Raw genomic sequence first — 20055 nt, 5'->3', positions numbered from 1 at the left:
CTGTGGAACAAGAGCAGCTGGCCTGCCTGCTTTTTGTCTGCCTGAGGCTTCCTTAAAAAACGGCTCTGAGCTCGTGCCAAGAAGAGTCTTGTGCTGGGGTCTGGCTGACACTAGACTTGGTTTTATTCACTCTTTTGATAGAGTGGGATAGGATTCCTTTCTCAGGGGCACAAGGCATGCTAAAGTGGGCACGGGGCAGGATCAGGCATAAGGAAACAGTGAGAGATGTGGAAACCGGGATAGAAGGATGCAGCTAGGGTATGTTAGGACATGTCCAAGAGAAGCAGGAGTTTGTTATTTGGTTATCTTCTTTCCTTTCTATGTCTTTGAAAAGACGCTTTCCTTGCTATTCATTCATTCATGCATGCATGCATGCATGCATCCATCCATCCATCCATCCATCCATCCATCCATCCATCCATCCATCCATCTATCTATCTATCTATCTATCTATCTATCTATCTATCTATCTATCTATCTATGTGCACATGTGTGCTATATCCTGAACAGGGTCTCAGTGGGCAGTTTGGGTTCAGCTCCGCTTTTCCACCCTCTGTGTTCGGGATTAGACTCAGGTCCCGAGTGGCTTTCCTTGCCGAGCTGTCTCATCTTACCTTTTAAAGGCACAGATGAAATTTCTCTAGTGCTGTCCAGCTTCGCATCAAATAGAATCTGCTCTCCACACGCGCCGGCATGGAGCAACACCGCCTGCTTCAGTCATATGTGTGTGTGTTTAAATTGAATTTAATTATTGTGGTTTTTTTTTTTTTTTTTGGTTCTTTTTTTCGGAGCTGGGGACCGAACCCAGGGCCTTGCGCTTCCTAGGCAAGTGCTCTACCACTGAGCTAAATCCCCAACCCAATTATTGTGGTTTTTAAAAAGAGGGTCTTACCATGCATTCTTGACTGTCCTGAAGTTCGCTATGTAGACCAGGCTGACCTTGAATTCAGAGATATTGTTACTGCTATCCTGGGTGCTGGGACTAAAAGTGTGCACTGTTTGCCCAGCTGTGTATGTATCAATAAATTTGAAAAGAAATTAATTTCCTCTGTACTGAACATGTGCAAACGTTTTTCCTTTTCCTGTCACTATTTCCTGGATGGCTACTGTTTATGTACCCACATTGTATTAGGTGTAAATACGAGCTAGGGAGAATTCAGGGTGCACGGTGTGGGTGGGGGATGGGCAGGGAACATGTGCAGATATTCAGCCATTCCATAAGAACTCGAGCCTCCTTGGGCTTCGATGCCTGAGGACAGTTCTAGAATGAACCCCTCCCCTTCACAGATATGGAGGGACAACTGTGTTTATACCTGAACACAGACAGCGCTTGGCAAAGGACAGCTGCAGGCTGGATCTACATAGCTTGGGAAACAAGGCTGACTGTCCTGGGACAGCATTTCTTCCTTTATTTCCCAAACTGCTTTTGCGCTTTGGCAGAGCAGGGTAGTCTGAGAGCCTTGTCTGTTACCTCCCTGATGTCTCATAGGAAGCTTGCAAACACTTTCTCCACAGCCACCTTTATTTATGCAAAGTCTGTGGTATCAACTTTGTTAAACACTGTAGTTGTTAATATCATCTGCCCCTCTTCTTCCTTTCTCCCAGTCCCCCCTTTTACCCCCAACTCCTCTTCTTTCTCCTCCTCCTCTTCCTCCCCACCTTTATGATAGCATTTTTTTTTTTTAAAGATTTATTTATTATATATAAGTACACTGCAGCTGTCTTCAGACACACCAGAAGAGGGCATCTGATCTCTTTACAGATGGTTGTGAGCCACCATGTGGTTGCTGGGAATTGAACTCAGGACCTCTAGAAGAGCAGTCGGTGCTCTTAACCGCTGAGCCATCTCTCCAGCCCTTATGATAGCATTTTTAAATCCAGCCCTCAGCCCCTCCTTGGTACTGTCTGGCTTGCCAAGGGGTATTTCATGCGTCTCACTTCCCATGTGGGTGCATTTGGAATGATGAGGTGAGAACCAGGGTTATGGTTGAGTCCCCATTTGGGGGGGGGAACAGAGAGGGCTCAGGAATCTTGTCTGCCTGACAGCCCACCCCAGCTGCCAGGAGCACATGTCCCCGAACCACTTCGCCTCACTGTTCTCTGTAATTTATGGCTGTTCAGGGGTTCTTTGTCATTTCTTCCCATGATGCAGTGGTCTGGTCCTTCCCACTTTACACTCCAGCTGCTCTCACGCTTTTAGAGTCCTGCTTCAGTTGCTTTCCGCTACAGGACCCCACTGAGCAATTTCCCAGCCTCCTCGTGAAATAGAACTCATGTTGACTGTTTAACGTCCACCCTGCCTTCGTTCTCCGTGTCTCTGCTCTGACTCTATCAAACATCCATGCCCTCAGCTACCTTCTTTTGTCTTCTGCACCACGGTACCCTCCTACTATGCTCACCCATCAGGTTCCTTCATGTCCCTGCCTGCCCAGTGTGGTGTGGGAAAAACTCAGGCTTCTCTTTCTTCAAGTAGTCACCAGCCTTCCTAGAGCTTACCTAGAACAATAGCAGCAACAACAACACCCTTGCCCCTGCCCCAAACGTCTCCTCAGCTCTTTGCCGGATCAGCTGGTAATTCTTGTGTGTGAGGCTTTTCCAGAGGACCATGAAGACGCACCTTCATCTGTCCTCTGTTGCTGCAATTTAATACCACAGACTGGGTCATTCACAAAGAATCGAGGTTTATTTGCCTCAGTTCCGGAGAGAGCATTGCGAGTTGAGGTCACATGAAGCTTCCTGTGCATCAGAACATGGCAGAGGTGTCACTCGATTGGACAGAGCCATCATGTCAGCTCCGGTCTCCTTTCTTATGAAGCTACTAATCCCATCGTGGGACCTCATTCTCAAGATTCTGCCCTATATTAGTTAGTTATCAGGCCCCGCCTCCAGATACCGTAAATATGTGAGTTAAGGGATTACATTTCCAACACCGAGCCTGGGGGAGGGGCGCGTTCACACCCCAGTGCCATCCTTGGGAAACTGTGGCTCATGAAGGCCGCAAAGCTCGTTGGTGACCTTGTGGAACTAAGGTGATCTGGGCAGTGATGGCAGATGCCTGTTGTTCAGTGTAAGGGTGGCTTAGAGAGGATTGCCATGAGAGTAGATTGCCCTGAGTTGGAGGCCAGCCTGGGCTACACACTGAGTTCCATGCCAGCCTGGGCTACATAGTGAGCTATGAGATTGAGACCCCACCTCAAACAACACACGCACATGCACACGTACACACCCTCACATAAAAACAAAACTAAATTTGAAGGTAAAAACCAACACTGATTGTATGTGAGGAACTGAATGTGACCCCATGATATTATTGCCTGGCGTCTTCTGGGTCCTTGGACGGGTTAAGTTAGTTTAGCCAAAATTCCATTGAGCAATGCCATCGTAGCAGAGGATCATTAAAATCTAATCCCTCTGCATTTTGGGAACTTATTCACTATAAACAGGAAGCTTTTCAGAACCAACATTTGAATCACTGTAATTTCGAATCCTTCTAGTGGACTCATTAGAGTCCTTCATTAGACATTTAAACTTTTACTTAGAGCAGGTCATGCAAAGCCCCACCCCCAGGTTCTCTCGGTACATCTCGGTTTGTCTTCTCAATGTCAAGGTGGCTGTGTGATTTAAATCACGGTGGCATGAATCTGAACGTGGCAGGCTCTGATCCTTATTTCCTTTTCTGCTTTGGAGCTGATGCTCCCAGTAAGATTTTGGACATAAATATAGGGACAGTTGGAATATAAACAACAGAATGTGGAACAGTGACATACAAACCAAACTGGCGAGACTGTGTATGCTTCTAGAACATTCTGAGTGATCTGGCATGATATGAAAATAAACCTTAGGGTACTTTGTTGTTTGTATCTTTAAAACATCTTTTAAAAAAATGTGTTTATTCTGTGCGAGTGTTTGCTTGCATGAGTTTTTGTGTACTATGTATATCCAGGAGCTCAGAAGAGATGCCCAGTCCTTTGGAACTAGGATTAGAGGCAGGTGTGAGACACCCTGGATGCCACCATGAGATCTTCTGCAGGGGCAATAAGCACCCTTATCAACTGAACCATCTCATCTCTCCAGCTCCTTGGTGGTTTATTTGTTGATTGGTTATTGTTTATTTTTGTTTTTAAAGGCACAGTTTGACGATGCGGTCCAGTGTTGAGAAGACCAGCGTGCCCCACCGAGGTTAGCTAAATACATGTATATTTTTAAGCCAAGTACCTTTGCCCTGATTTCTGACTTTTCCGTATGCTTTGCTCTTAAGGCTTCAGGGGTCCTGTCTAAGCACAGATGTGCGGATCTTGGCCGCTCTCTCTCCACTTCTTGGTTTAGGTTAGGCAGGTCAGTCCATCACTTAAAGAAGAACTCATGTGGACTAATTTAAGGGCAAACTCGTCCTTTGCAAATCTTGACCTTGGGTTGACTTTGTTCCTGCTGGTTCTAGCCTGGGACTTTCATTTGACTTTCAGCTGTGCAATCTACCAAGCACTGCAGCAGCCCCTGTGACAGCTACAGCACTGGCAAGGAAACCCTCCATGCTGTAGCCCCTTCAAAGACTCACGCCACACGTACAGGTGGTTGGACTGTAGCCAAGGCTTTTAGACTCGGTTTCCATGTTTGGGTATCACCATCTGTGAACTCCATTGATAGTACGTAAATTAATAAAATGCTCTGTAAGCCTAGGGTGAGAGACTCTTGGGGGTCCCAAGGAAAATCATAATAAATAATATGGAGGAACCCCAGGGTTCTGAACAGTATTTACAATTTTGGCTTCACACACACACAGAGGTTTGGAATTATTTCATAAAATTGGCTTGAAAACCACGCACCAGGCTTTTCTTTGTGTGCTTGGCAACCTTTCAGACAACATAAGGACCTCTGCTTCTTAGAGATGTTTCACACAGTTTGTCTGTATGGGATGGGGCCCTGCCTCCTCCTCCTAAGAGCTGGGATTTCCTGTCTCATTTGCAGGGTGTCAGTAGTGGGTGGCCATGGCGTTGCCCTGAAGAGGACAGCAGGGCTGTCTAGGAGAGTTTATGTTCTTTAGGGTGATTGATGTATGTATAGGATTATCTGAGGAGCCAGAACTTTGACAGGGCAAGCTTGTGTGAGACTGTATTTGAAGAAGAAGAAGGAGGAGGAGGAGGAGAAGGAAGAAGAGGAGGAGGAGGAAGAGGAGGAGGAGGAGGAAGGAGAAGAATAAGGAGGAAGGAAGGAAAGATTATTATTATTATTATTATTATTATTATTTAATGAAAGGTGGATGAGGGTTGGGCCACTGATGCCCCAAACATTTAGATTAGTTCCTCTTTGGATGGCACTGTCTGTGACTCATAACCTCTACTTCCAAATTCAGGTTTTAAGCTGTTTTGGGCCAGGGATGTCACCACAGTTTAGTCCTCTGTCCCTGTACTTGGTAACATGTGGATTCTTCTAGAATAGGGACTGTTCTTCCTTTTATCTTGGATTCACAGGATTTGGAATGCATGTGCTCAATAAAAGTCCATTACATTATTAACTAGAATAGGTGAGTATATTGCCAGAGTTATAGTAGTGGATAGTTCACTTAAAAGTGCTTGATGTATGGGAGACACTGTTCTGAACCTTTGCACATACTAATTTATCTAACATGCATGAGCATTCTTATGAGGCAGGAGCCCAAGCCTATTATTATTTTAATCTTACATTCATAAACTTTCAGAGAAAGTTTAAGCAACTTGCCAACAGTGGCTCCGGTCACATAAGGGATATGCACATCAGCAGTTGCTAGAATGGTTTGAAGCCCCAGTAATATTTTTTTTGTTGTTGTTGTTCCACATCACTGCCCTGTAGCCCCTCCCCCAAGTTCTTAAAAGTTAGAACACTTTAGGAATAGCTGAATGGGAACCTGTTCAAAAGTGAGAATGTAGAGTCATCTGTATTCTGTCTCTCTGTCTCCCTCTCTCTCTTGTCTGTCTGTCTGTCTGTCTGTCTGTCTGTCTGTCTATCTATATCTATCTATCTATCTATCTATCTATCTATCTATCTATCTATCTATCATCTGTCTGTCTATCTATCTATCTATCTATCTATCTATCTATCTATCTATCATCTGTCTGTCTCTCTATGCATCTCACTCAAGATTTAAGATGAGATATTGCACTTAATTTATGTTAGTCGACACTTGAGATGGGGCAGGGAGCCTGTGTGTGTGTGTGTGTGTGTGTGTGTGTGTGTGTGTGTGTGTTTGTGTGTAACTAATTGGTATTGCTCAAAGGAGGTTGGTCTTTAAGTAGAATTCAGGGGAGAGCTGTCTGTGAGTTTCCTTTGTGTTTTGAATTCCGCAGGACCCCAGTTAACTAGTCTTCCCTAACATGGTAAACAGAGGTTTGCGGGAGTTAAGTCTAAGGAAATGGGGGTGGGACTCTGAGGTTACGCTGACCTAGTCTTACACCTACACTGTGTACACTGGATGGAGAAGTTCTGACAACAGAACCATGGCAGAGTCATGGCAGTCATGGTGAGGTGAGGCTGCAGACATTGACTTCTCTGACCTGTTGAAGAGGACATGAACCCTGATGAAGGAACCATTTGGGGCTACCTCTCAGCTTTGGGCTGATGGGGTCCCTGAACTGTGTCTGTAAGTTCTGAGGATAAGGGCGAGTGAAGTGGTGGGAATCGGAAATGCTGTGCAAAGCGTGCCGCGTCCCAAGGGTTGTTTTATTTTGTAACACTTGTAGACCTAGAAGGAGTCGAAGAATAACACAAAGAAGTCCTGTGTACCCGTTCCCAGTGGTGGCAACTTAAATAGAATGCGTGATTAAAAACCAGGAAACAGATATTGCACAATACAAAATAAAAATGCCGACCCCACTGGAATCTTACCAGTTTTTGCAGACCTCTCCAGCCCCCGCTGCCCCGTAATAGACTTGTGAATGCAAAGTGATGGAGAATCTAAGCAGTGGTCTTTGGTGAGCAGGAGAAACCCCGACTGAAGGGCAATGAATACTTCACAGACAGATGGTTTTCGCAAAGCGCTCTTGGCCCCGAGTGTTTCTAACATGGCTGACCGTTGAGTGGACTGTGAAGACCAGCAGCTGAGATGTGGAACACGGACCAAGAAGCCTGCTTGTTTTCATTTATGGGCTTGGAACTCTTTGTGGATAATATCTTGGTTTTTTTTTTTTTTTTTTTTTTTTTTTTTTTGTTGCCTTTCCAGAAGGAAGATATTTTCTAGAGATTGAGGACAATTCAGGGTCTTCAGGTCACCCAGGCATCCGGAGCTCCTGGGCAAAGACAAACAGGTTTTTTTCCTCTTATTTTTTTTTTCCCCTGGAAAGGCAGGGATTATGACTTATCAGATAAAAGGTGACAGATACAAAGACCGTGATACCATTTCATGGTAACTTCAAGAGCGCATGATTTAAAAATGACAGCCTTGGATGAAATGGGCTAAGTGTCGCTTGCCTGGCTTGCTGGTGATTAATTCTCCTGCCCTGGAGATCCCATCGCACTTGGCCGAGGCTTCCAATTAGCCTCTGTCACTGTCTGCCCTGGATTTGAGCTATTTGTGGGAGTGCCTGTCTTCTTGGCTCAACGAGGCATTCTTTGATTGCAGGGAACTATCTAAATAATTTAGAAAAAAATGAAACAACCCTCCTCCTTCTTCCTCCCATTATCAAGTAGGATGCTCAGAGCAGCATGGACCTTTTCTAGACTCTTCCTTACTCCACCTCACTTCTTCATGTGTTTACCTGGGCCTCTGCCGATAGGTTCGCGTATTTAGAGTCAATAGGCTTCATTCATAGTGGGCGATTGCCATCTTGGCTTGTTAAAAGTTTTTGGTTTGGTGGAAAAGCATTAAAAGAAAAAACAGTCAGAGAACTTAATAGGTCTTCTTTTTTAAAAAGGTCACTAAATTTTTGTTTGTTTTTCCATGTAGTGCAGGACTATTTCTTTCTTTCTTTCCTTTTTTTTTTTTTTTAAGAAGAAAGCACTTGCCTTCCGTGCTGAAGCTGCTAGCTTCTGGGGGTGTTTATCTAAGGCTTTTCTGATTCATCAGTGGCTGCCTTTGGGTGTCCAGGTTTCAAGGCAGTTGGCAGTGGCCTGTGAATGTGACCTTGTCAGACTGACGTGCCACGTGTGGCCTTGTTTTTTGGGGGACCTACAAGAAGATGTATTTTTCAGACTTTTTCCCCATATGGAGGACTGGGGGAGGGGGTAACAGCATGTCTTCCAGACTGCTTGACTGCTTGACTATGATGCAAAGTGAACCAGTCCAATGAATGCCCAGGAGAAAACGGTGTTTTTTTTTTTAAACACTTATTTATTTAATGTATATGAATACACTGTAGCCGTCTTCAGACACACCAGAAAAGGGCATCAGATCTCATTACAGATGGTTGTGAGCCACCATGTGGTTGCTGGGATTTGAACTCAGGTCCTCTGGAAGAGCAGTCAGTGCTCTTAACCACTGAGCCATCTCTCCAGCCCCTGAAAATGGTGTTCTTGAGGGGACATGGAGACATACCATGGATGCTCAGCGGTATGAAGGAGCGGAACAGGAAATCTGGAGGGACTGCATTGACTCCACACAAGCTGTGTGTTCCTCTGGGCTTGGCGGACTCTGCTGTTGCCCTGCCTGGGCCAGCTCTCTTCCTTGACTCCTTGCCTCAGAGGCCTCAGACTCATTACTCCCCAAATGGCTTAGACTTGGCACCGAATGCTCTCCTTTTTCGTGACCATTCCTGGAGATGAGTGGTTCAGTCTCCTGGTGTCTCAGGTCCAGATTTTGAAGTAAGAGTCTGGCTGTTTCTGGAGGAAGGAGTTATGTCTCCCCTCAGGTGGTCCGAGACTGGCCTAGGCAGGCACACACACAGCAGAGGTGGTGGGAGCAATGGTTGGCGTGGCTGCCCCAATCCAAGAAAAGAACAATCTGCCGTTGTTTATGGTTGGCTCTAGCCCAGCCCGTTGCTCTTTGGCCTTGACTTGCCCGTCCTCTTGAGTCTTCCCAGCCACAGCCAGTAGAATGAAGAAGCAGCGTGACCTATTAGAACCTCTTTATAGGTGATGACTCGATTAGCCCTGGCACTGACCAGGTATGCAGTCACTGGATGCACGCCTCATCAGTGGACATTCAATATTTAGTTTAGAAAACACTTCCAGCCAGGTGATGTGGTACGCAGCTGAGGGTCAGGAGTTCAAGCCCAACCTGGCACCGTAGCCAGTTCTTGTCTAGTCTGGACTACAGGATGGGAACTGTTAAGAGAGAAAAGAAGAAAGGAGAGCGAGGGGTGAGGGAGATACAAACAAGGAGGGCTTTAACCCGAAACTCACCTCTCTATATCCAGTTGTTTGCCTTTGGATCTCCAAAGGCGTGGTGGTGGGTTTGGAGGTCACTGGGTGACAGTTACAGAATGGCAAAGGAAGAAGACAAACGGACAAAAACCGCAGGCCCCTTTCCTGTGTAGGCTGCTGTATCTCCTGTTAGCCAAGTTCATCGACCTGTTTCTCACATGAGGTGGAGTAAGGTATAGGCCACTGCCGCGCTACGGGAGTCACTGAGTTTTTACAACCTAAGGTACTGTCCTGGATCCGGGGTCCAGGATCTGTAAAGCTCTCGCTCTCTGGAGCTCTGTGCTGTCATAGCTCTGCCTTCCAGTTTATAAACCAAAAGGAGCAGAGAGCTTACCTTTCGTTCCAGCTCTGTCGTAACTTAGTTTTATTCAATAGATAGGACCATGCAGCACTCAGTGGGAAAGTGAGAAAGTGAGGGCTGGTGGGGGGGGGGGGCGCATGTGCACGCCCACTCTCACGAGCCATTGAGAATCAATAAAAGTGTCAATGTTTCCTCGAAAGCTGCTCCGATTTTTAGGGCAAATGTTAAGTTAGCTTGTTTGTGTTAAGGGAATAAATAAAACTGGAGACAGACGTTTATGAGCTGGTGTCTTGGCTTTGATGGTCCGAGGCAAGGCGTCCCTGCCTGCGCAGGGGCACTCCTGTTGTTTTTATGAACTCAAAGTTAAAGATCTTAATGGGTTTTAATGACCGTAAATGAATTTCAGCTTGGGAGGTTTCAGATAACACCCCCTCCTAATTGGTGTGTTTTCCTCATCTCTTGGGATATATATACCCCAAGACACAAAATCTTCCAATTAAAAAAAAAAACCCTTTGAATTTTGTAATTTTTGCTCTGAGAAACATAAACTTTTGGGGTCTTTTAGCCAAAGGAAAATATTTTATCTCTCCGTGGACCCAAACAATTCATTCTGTCAGCCAAAAAGAGTAATTTTCTTTCTTTGCCTTGGGGTTTGAAGTAATAATATACGCAATTAATCAATTTAGTTGACCTAACCAGGCTTTATCCTTTTAAGGGAAATATTAATAGATTGTTATAATGCTCTAAGTCCAAACCATTCGAGTTTGAAATGGTACCAAGACTTTTATGATACAGTGGTAGGGATTTCGAGGAGGAAATCTTTCCTGCCTTGTAGGCATGTTTTATGTATATATCTCCGAAAATTTAAATGCTGAGAAGTTAAACGGACAACCACAGTCATAGGAATTCATTGCTCTGACACAGCCTTGTAAGAAACAATCCTGCCGTATGGAATTAACTCGCCCTCTTAGTTCTGGCAAAGAGCGGCTTTGATTGCGTCGGAAGTGCACGGGGGAGAAGAGATGCTAAGATTTGCAGCTGTCTTCAGCCTCGGGTAGACCAAGTGGTCAGCTGCAAGGCCCCACTCCACAGAGACTTACTCTCCCAAGTGGCCAGTGCTCTTGTTATTTGAATCGATACCCAGGGACCAAGCAAGCATCATCCCACATGGGAATGATTGACTGCCGTGCAAGGATACTCAAGTCCTGCCTGTACCAAGAATTTGGGGAAGACAGTGTCTGTCATCAATCAGCAAATTTGGATGTTTGACGTGGTGAAGAAAAGAAAACGCGTCAGCTTTCTGTCTTGTCTATATCTGATTTTATTTTTTTTTTAGTGGATTAAAGTTATGTGATTTATTTAAAATAGTCCACCCTCAAATTTCCCTTGACCACACAAACCATTACTGTTGTGTGGAGAAAACAGGCCTGGTCAACCCCCTGCCTCACCTTTTCCATACTCATTCAGGGAGACAGCACATAAAGTAAGATTGTTTTAAAATTCTCCACGCCACCCTGAAAACAGGTGCTCCCTTTGTGAATTCAAGGGGGTGAACTCATGTGGTCATGTCAGCCTGTTTCAGGCTGGTTCTGAGGAACAAAGGCGAGTTCTTTGCCCTGAAGATTGACGTTTGCTTGCAGAGATTAGGCACTTCCTGTGACCCCCGGGTCCCAAGGCTGCTGCTGTGGAGGGGAAGTCAAAGGAAGCACAGTGAGGCCTGTGGGCCTTGTGGCTGCACAGGGGCAGGCCTAGGCTTGCTCAGGCCTTCTCCATGGCGCTCACATTCCACAGCACAGCACTGAAAACCCTCCACTTCCTTTGTTCTCCCTGAATGGCCAGCGTGGAGGCCTGGTACCTCCATCCCTTCAGATCCTTCTTCTGTCTGTCCGATTCCTTCTGCCCTCCACCATGTGCCTCGGGAAGCAGCCAGGCACCCTCACATTTCTGACTCCTGGATTGGAATGAAAGGGCTTCTTTCTATAGAGAGAGGTTTGTTTCATACAGAACTGCCTTTGACAGGGAAGACCCCCCCCCCCCCCAGCAAACTGAGGACATAACGGGTTGGCACCAGGCCAACGAGGGTGGCTGTGAAGGGGAAACAAGGTTTTATCAAGTCCTTATCCTGTCAGCTCCTTTCTGACAGGGTGTATTGGGTGGGTTAAACCCAAGTGTTCTGGTCAGTCCCATTGTAAGTTTTTAGGTTAGACACCACATGGAGACCGAGAGGGTCTGAGGATTGCAGGCAATTAACAAAAATGCCCCAACAAACAGGAAGGGCCGTTCCAAAGCGGCGCCAAGGAGGCGTTTAATTTATACACAACTGCACTGCACAAGTGGCAGAACCTCTTGCCAGCGTTTTCTTTGTCTAAACTTCAGGGGAAAGAGAGTAGATGGTGTGGTTTGTGGTTTATTTTAGAGAAAACGGATTGACTCTCTGAACTCTTCCTTTATTCTTGAAGAGGAAGAAAAGGTAACCCAGAGCAAATCCAACCCGACGGGGCCCGGTTCATTGCTATAGCATTCCGTGCTTTTCTGGATTTTTTTCTTTTTCAGAAGAGAGGGAAGAGAGGAGAAGGACCTAAGGGAAGCAGAAAGCAATCTGAAGTAACAGTGCCTTTAAAACGCTCTTTCCTTTCTGTGTGTGTGTGTGTGCGTGCGTGTGTGTAGGTCACAGAACTACTTGCATGAGCCAGTTTTCTCCTTCCACCTTGTGGGCCCCGGGATTTGAACTCAGGCCGTTGGGTTTGGTGACAGACCTCTTTATTACTGAGCCATCTCGGGAGCCTAACGCTGCCTTTTGATGAGAAAGAATGGTACTCGCCAGTCTTGCGCTTTTAGACAAGCCAGCCACCCTGCCTCCCTCTGATAGAGCATGAGATTCATGAGCTCACACGCTGCTCCTCCCTGAGGTGGTTGTATTTCTTCACAGGGGAGGATGGCATCTGCTTCATGAAGGATAGCCCAACCTTTTCATTTCTCTTCCTGGACGGTTCGTGTTCCAGATCTGTAGCTGTATTGAAGACAAACCCTCGCTGCTGCTGCGGAAGCCTTAGTACAGGTCTCACTAGAACCTTGCGCTGCTGTTTCAGGACATAACCCTCGGATGCTTCTTAGGTTGATCATGTTTATTGACATCCAGGTCAGACCTGTTTTCAGGGAAATCAGATTAGCAAGTCCCGGCTTGTAGCAGCCTCTTTTCTAAAGGTTGCTGAGATGAAATACCATGACGGAAAACAACTTAATGAAGAGAGAGTTCGTGTTGGTTTATTGTTCCAAGGAATAGTCGGTAAAGGGCGGCCTGAGCGGAAGCTGAGAGAGAGCTGGAAGAGAGTGACGACGTCTGTTACGAATGTCCTCAGCAGGCTGCGTGTCTATCCCGTGGTTCCATAACCTTCCCAAACAGCACCACTGACAGGGGTGGGGCTGGGAGGGGGGAAAGTGCCCCAGTACGTGAACCTGTGGGGGACACTGCTCTCATCTGGCCGATGTTCCAGAGCACAGTACATTGTGCAGACCAAGAGTCTATGCTCTGGAGATGACAGTGTGGCAAGAGGCCAGGCACCGAGGGCTTCTGGGATTTCTATTTCAGATAAACCAAGCCGGGACCACCTCTCTGAGAAAGTATGATCTTGAGGTCTACACACAGGTGGGGAGCAGGCTTCCTTCCCACCATTTCACACTGGACGCTGGAGAAGAGAAGGAAGGGAATGGGGACAGGGCTACAGGCCCAACTCATCTGCAGGAGGGAGGCTCGGCCACCAAACAAGCCCTTCAGCTGCTCCTCAGAGATAGTTAGACGTGTTTGCAGAGACGATGGGAAATGAGGGTGCATCTGTTACTTTGATTACAATTCCTTTCATATTATAATTAACTGCTAACTGTAATTATAGGACTTCCTCTAATTTAGTTTAGCACTCTGGGGACCTCTATTAGCCTATATCCCAATCAATTTCACAGCCATTAGGGGAGAGAATGCCATGCTCCTGTTGAATTTCAAATCCACTGGGAGCCTGCTCCTCCTCTTTGCTAGCTGGCCTGTCTTTCTTACGGATCTGAGGCTGGTGCACTACGTCCAACCAGTTCATGCCCGACATGCTGTCTCACGTATGTTGCATGTTGGCTCCTAATTAGGACAGAGTTTCATAGATACCTGTTAATGAATTCCATGCCCTTCTTTAGTAGCCTCCCCAGTCAGTGCAACAACAATTTTTACCCAACAGCCAAGGGAGCGCCCGTGTCTCCTCCCCAGAATTGATGCTGAAGGCGTGTTTATTCTGTCTAGCACCTCGTACCACCCTCGTGGCCTCTGATAGTGTTCTTTTACTTTTTTTCTCAGTCGGTCCCCATAGTCTGTTCTCCTGTCCTGGGGAATCCTGGCTGGGCCTCCTTTGTGCCTCTTTGGTGTATCTGACGATCTGCAGAGTTTAGGCACCCTCTGCCGGGGGACAGGGGACTCCTTGTCCAGTTTTCCATGCTGACCAGCCGAAAGCCACCGTGCTTGCATCATTGCTGCTGTGGCGGGTGCTGACCCCAGGAGTCAGTGGCTGCCCGGAGACAAACGGGTCACCTGTCACCTCACTAAAAGTGGCCCGCCTAATCACGGAGTCATCTATTCAGAATAGCGGCTGCAGCAGGTGATAGGCAGCCCAACTCAGAAGCCAGGGCTCCAGAACCGGAAGGAGGGGGCTGCAGTGGGCCTGGCCAGCCAGGGCATCACACAGCACCTTTAGAGGAGGTTAGGGTTCATCCTAAGCTGAAAGTTCCCATATCCCCTGTGACCTGTGACCCCTACTACCTACTTCCTGTGTCAGAGCACTACTATTGTTCTCTCTCCTTTTCACCCAGAGGTCACAGTTCCCACTGGGGTGAGGTCATGGTGTTGGGACTTGGGATGGGGGGAGGGGGTCACCGTCATACAAATCCACCATCACACAAGTGACCCCCAACTCATGGTGGTTTGACTTAGGGTTCTTTGGTTTGGTTGGTTTTTACCTTCCGGGTAGCGTGGGAGTGATGTGTACTCAGTGAAAACAATTTCGGGTTTCAGCCTTGGCTCTTTTTCCCAGCCTGGCCATGCTCTGCCCAAGCCACTGGTGGTGCTGTATCGAATAGATTGCACAGGGTATTCAATATTTTATTATAAACTAGGTGCTGTGCTGGGTGACCTGGCCTGCTCTACACTGATGTGAGGGACAGGAGCACAGTTGATTGATGTAGGCCAAGTGACGCCATGCCATTGAGTGGGATGGGTGTGGTAAGCTTGGAGCTCATGGTGATTGCAGTTTCTGGAGAGCTTTGTAGGATGTAAGCTAGGGAGCACCTGCGATATGTGGAATTAATCTCCCCACCCTAAAAGTCCTCTGTGCTCCCTAAAAGCCCTCCATGCTCCACCTATGCATTGCCTGCCCACTGCCCTGTCACCCTCTGGTCTTTGAGTGTTTTCTTCACTTGACTTTTTCTAGGACATCATAGACTCGGGATCATATGGCACAGAACCGTCTTCTGGGAATGCGCCCTGAACGTTCTGTTCCTCCATGTTTTCCCGTGGCATTTATTTTGGGGTCTGAATAATAATAACTGTGCTGTCTGACGTACATGGTTAGTTTGTCTTGTCTTTGCTGTTGTGGCCTAGGCACGCACCACCATACCCGGCTCCTGAAGGACACTGCGGTTGCTCACAAGTTTGGAAAATCATGAATAAGGCTGCTTTGGGCATTCATCTGTTTAGAGTTCTGAATGAACATGATATAGAGATATATTTGTATATGATACATATTTTATAAGGGCTTTCCCCCTTCTGATTACGGGAGAGCGTATGTTCAAATGTATAACATTTGGAAAACATAAAGAGAGGAATTTTAAACAATCTGTAGAAGCCTGTTTATTAATTTTATGTAACGAAATACGTGAAATGGAAACCCTGCTGGAAACGGAGGACATATGGTTATTATATATTATTGCAGTTGGTGAAGAGAAGAAAGGGTTAGGGCATTCCAAATGCTGGTTCTGTTTCTACTGAAACCGCCTAAGTGACTTTTTATGAGACTCAACATTCAAACAAATGCTGCCAGCTTTAGAGCGGCTCACAGAGGTTCCAGCGTTCCTCCTTTACCAAGCGGAGCTCCGCCAGCGGCGGCCTTCAGGGCCAGCTCATCCGTGTGGGGCTGCACAGATTTTATAGTCGGCACGGCCTGGGACCCACTTCTGGGTATGCTGGCAGAGTGTGGAGAGCATTGGTGGGGCGGAGGAGTTCTGCTCACCCGTAAGCTGGCCCACACACCAGATGCTTTTCGTGTCTCCTTTTTCACGTGCTTACAAAACCTAACAACGCAAGGGAGAATAATATTCTGGGAATTGCGTGTGTCTAGAAAATTAAAAAAAAATCCATTATTTCTTTCTGATGGAAGAAAGCAGGTCTGAGTGCAAATGACAGGCTCTTGCCACCCTAAGTCCTGCTCTAGACACAGGAGAACACTGTGCTGCTGACTTGCTCAGTGGACACCTGCCTATCCTCACGGGCTCCTTGCAAGGTGTGGCTGGTGCTACTGCAGATGAGTGCCGGGGAGGGCCTCGTTTCCCCTATGGTTTGACTTCTACAAATAACAGAAGAAGGAACTGAGTCCCTTTCGTTCCCTTCCCTTCCCTTCCCTTCCCTTCCCTTCCCTTCCCTTCCCTTCCCTTCCCTTCCCTTCCCTTCCCTTCCCTCTCCCTCTCCCTCTCCCTCTCCCTCTCCCTCCCCCTTCCCTCCCCCCTCTCTCCCCCCTCTCTTTCCTGCTGTTCTGTGTGTTGATTTTCTTTTCTTTTTTTTTTTAAAGACAGCTTCTGTGTATAGCCTTGGCTGTCCTGGACCTCATCAAGTAGACCAGGCTAGCCTTGAATTCACAGAGATCTGCTTACCTCTGCGTCCCAAGTGCTGAGGTTAAAGGTGTGTACCTCCACCACCTGGCAGAACCGAGTCTTTTTCTACAGAGGAGACTCTTTCAACTTTGACTGGGCATTGACCCTGGAAAATTTCACCCGACTTTTGATTTGAAGAGAGTGGAGACAGTAGCAACTACGTACACATGTGCTGGAGTTCAGCGTCATGCAGTTAAACGGATTCTGAGGAATGAATATTGCTGCCTCTCAGTATAAGTTCGTCTAAAAAGCTCTGGGCTTGATTGAATAGCGGAATGTACTACTATACATTCATACAAATATAAATATACATATACAACTGATATTAATATGCTAATATGCATCTGATATAAAAGCACTCTTATCTTAGAGTTTTACGTCTTCAGCCTTTTTACTTTCTAAGAAGCATAATGAAGTTTAATCTAAAAGCTGTTGGCCCTGGGTCTAGAGACCACAGGTCTTTGTGGAGTTGGCGTCATGGTTCCCCTCTGAGCCTCTCTCCTGTCTGACACATTCCTAATAAGCATAGTATCTGTGTCTGTGTAGACAGATGCCCTCACGTTCCTAGTTCTTGCTCAGAAGGGATGCTCATATGAAAAGTACTTGCTATGCGGGAACAGTCAAAACCAAGATTGCGTTTAGACTGGAGGGGATGGCGAGGCTTGGTCGGTCACGCCTTTAATCCTAGAACCCCGGAGGCAGAGGTAGGTGGATCTCTGTGACTTAACGGCCAGCCAGCCGGGTCAACAGAGTGAGTCCCAAGACAGACAGAGAGACCCTGTTTCAAAACAAACAAAATTCTTTTAAAAGCTTTTTTTTTTGTTTTGTTTTGTGTTTTTTTTTTTACACCATTAGTTACTTAATTAGAGGTAAAAGCCGTGTGTCCATAATACAGGGTAGTGAGGGCCTCACACGGTCCCTCACGCTTGCTCTAGGACATGTCTCCAATCTCTCCTGGAGGAAGACATAAAGAGTGCGTCTACCTCGAGGAGTCTGCAGGAAGCAGTGTGTTCTAGGGCCAGAGAGACACCAGATTATTAATTGTAATGGAATAAATTCGTCATGTTGGACACAGCTTGTGTCAGAGTGCAGAATGAAAACCCCAAACTCAAGAGTGGAGTCCTGACCTCTGTAGCTCTAAGTATATGCGTAAGCATCTGATTTATGTACAAGAAGGCCGGTGCTAGAATAGACAAATGAAGCTTGTTCTCACGAAGTAGGGCAGACTGTCATTGCCTACTGCTTAAAGCCATTCTCTCCGGAGATTAGAAAGAAGGAATTTAAGAGCAGCATCCACAGATGGGATGCTTGGCCAGTCGATCGCTTGGCTCCTGTCTATAAAGCCAGGCTGGCAGCACTATGCGTACCTGGTGCTTGATTCTGCTGCCTTTTTCACTTTTTCCTTTTCCAGGAGCTGAGCGGAATTTTGAATGTGAAATTACCTTAGGTTATATATAACAACAGGTTATATATAACAGGTCCAGTGGAGAGTCATTGGAAATTGTTAGGAAATTTAATTTTCTGTGTGCGTGAATAAAGTTTTATTGGCACAACCACACCCACTCGTGCCTTGTTTACGGTGGATTTTACTGTGTTTTGTTATCGGAGCTGAGACCAGACCCAGACTGCATGGTTTGAAGAGCCTGCAGTATTGCCTATGACCATTTACAGAAGAGTTCTCTCAACAACAACAACAACAACACAAACAAAACCCAAACAAGAAAACTGCACACGTGAATTCGGGGACATGATCCAAGTTTCTGTGTCTTAGCTCAGCTGGAGCTGGATGCCACTGGCAACCTTTACCCTAGATTCATGTGACTTGAGTGTCACCATAACAAAGGTGATGCTGGGCTAGCAGCTTGCTTTCTTCCGCGATGGGTTTGGAACCCGGGTCCTTCCGTGCCCCAGGCTGCTCTCCTTCTGAGCTAGAGTCCCTGCCTCCTCTGGCATTTCTTGGTTTCCAGTTGCCCAGACTATTTCTCTCACACGAGCTCAAACGTGCAGCTCTAATTCGTTTTCAGTGTGGAAAACTTGAGGCGTGAAAAGCATAGGCAGTTACACAAATAACCGTCAAGGTGGGTTCACTGTCAGCGAGGCTGGCACCACATCCTCCCTGCTGGTCTCTTGCCTGCTTCTTGTATCTCCCTTCTCAGGAGACCCGCCATGTTTATGTAATGGTGTGTGTGTGTGTGTGTGTGTGTGTGTGTGTGTGTGTGTGTGAGTGTGACTGTGTGTGTGCTGTGTGTATATGGTGTGTATGTGTGAGAAATTGTGGGGGGTATGTGTAGTGTGTAGCATGTGTGTGGTGTGTGTATGCTGTGTGTATGTAGTGTGTGTGGTGAGTGTGCTTGAGAGTGGGTGTGTGGTGTGTGGTGTGTGTGAGTGTATATGTAGTGTGTATGGTGTGTGTGTGTGTGTGAGAGAGAGAGAGACAGTGTATGTATGTGGAGTTTGTGTGTGTGTGTGTGTGTGTGTGTGTGTAGTATGTGCATACATGTTATCTGGTCCTAATGTTACTTGATAGGCTCTGAACACATCATTTTGCATTAAAAGTCATAATGAGAACATAGAACATGGTTCCCGCACACCACTGAAACACGCTGACTCTTCCCACAGTCCTGTGGGCATTTTGCCCATGCTGCTTTCTTAGGTTCATTGGTCCGTTTGTGGGACTTACAGCGGAATGCCGTGACTCTAGTTTTGACATTGAAAGCAAACTCAGGTTGCTTTCTCTGAAGTATGAAAGAGTTCAGAGAATTATTAAAAAAAATTAGGGGGTTGGGGATTTAGCTCAGCGGTAGAGCGCTTGCCTAGCCAGCACAAGGCCCTAGGTTCGGTCCCCAGCTCCGAAAAAAAAAAAAAATTAGGCACTTCCTTCCGGGTGTCTTTTTTTTTTAATAGAAAAATATTTAATGATGCATTCATGCCATTCATTTCGCATCATGAAGCCTGTTCGTGTGTTGTGCACTTCCTATTCTTTTGTGTTCATTCATTCGATTTGAACGTCTGTGTCCCCAGTGCTGTGTGGGACACAGGCGGAGTATCTCACACTTGTGTCACCACAGGACGGGTGGCCCCGAGTGAGTTACACCGGCCTTCACTTGCCCTGCTAAGACGCTGGCATTTGCGCTGCCCCTCGGGTGATAAATATTTGGATGTTTGGATATTGTTGGGAGCACGATCATTTTAAACAGCAGGTCCTAACCGACAGGATCAGCTGTCAGCTCAGGAAACCTGTGCGCTGGCCTAGATATTTGACTCGGATATTTGTGACACAACCTTGGAAAGTCATTCTGATTTCCATTCCAGGTTTTCTTTCTGGAAGGCGGAAAATAATAGCAAATGTAGCTGCTCCTAACAAGAGCAGGTGCCCTCAATACATCTCTCTCTGTTCCTCAGACCTCCTCACTCGCATGGCTGTGTGCGTGGGGTGCGGCCCTGTGGTGGTTATGGGTTTGGAAGATGCTTGCAGACCATGCTTAGCTATAGGATCTCTCCTCGGTTCTGAGCCACACTGGGACTGT

The 20055-nt window shown here is 46.6% G+C and overlaps 1 protein-coding gene across 3 annotated transcripts in view; it reads left to right on the top strand.

The window, feature by feature from the left end:
- Nucleotides 1-20055, top strand: part of Tiam1 (TIAM Rac1 associated GEF 1) — a 348754-nt gene that overhangs the window by 106105 nt on the left and 222594 nt on the right. The window contains exon 3 of one of the 3 annotated variants that reach the window (XM_039088430.2): nt 4127-4179. The exons of the other annotated variants lie outside the window; for them this stretch is intronic. The gene's annotated coding sequence lies outside the window, so the exon portion shown is untranslated. The remainder of the gene's footprint in view (nt 1-4126; nt 4180-20055) is intronic. 3 annotated transcript variants of the gene reach the window in all.

Source organism: Rattus norvegicus, chromosome 11, assembly GCF_036323735.1.
Source record: "Rattus norvegicus strain BN/NHsdMcwi chromosome 11, GRCr8, whole genome shotgun sequence".
NCBI lineage: Eukaryota > Metazoa > Chordata > Mammalia > Rodentia > Muridae > Rattus > Rattus norvegicus.
The sequence above is the reverse complement of the archived record's forward strand: the minus strand, read 5'-3'. Positions and strand labels throughout refer to the sequence as shown.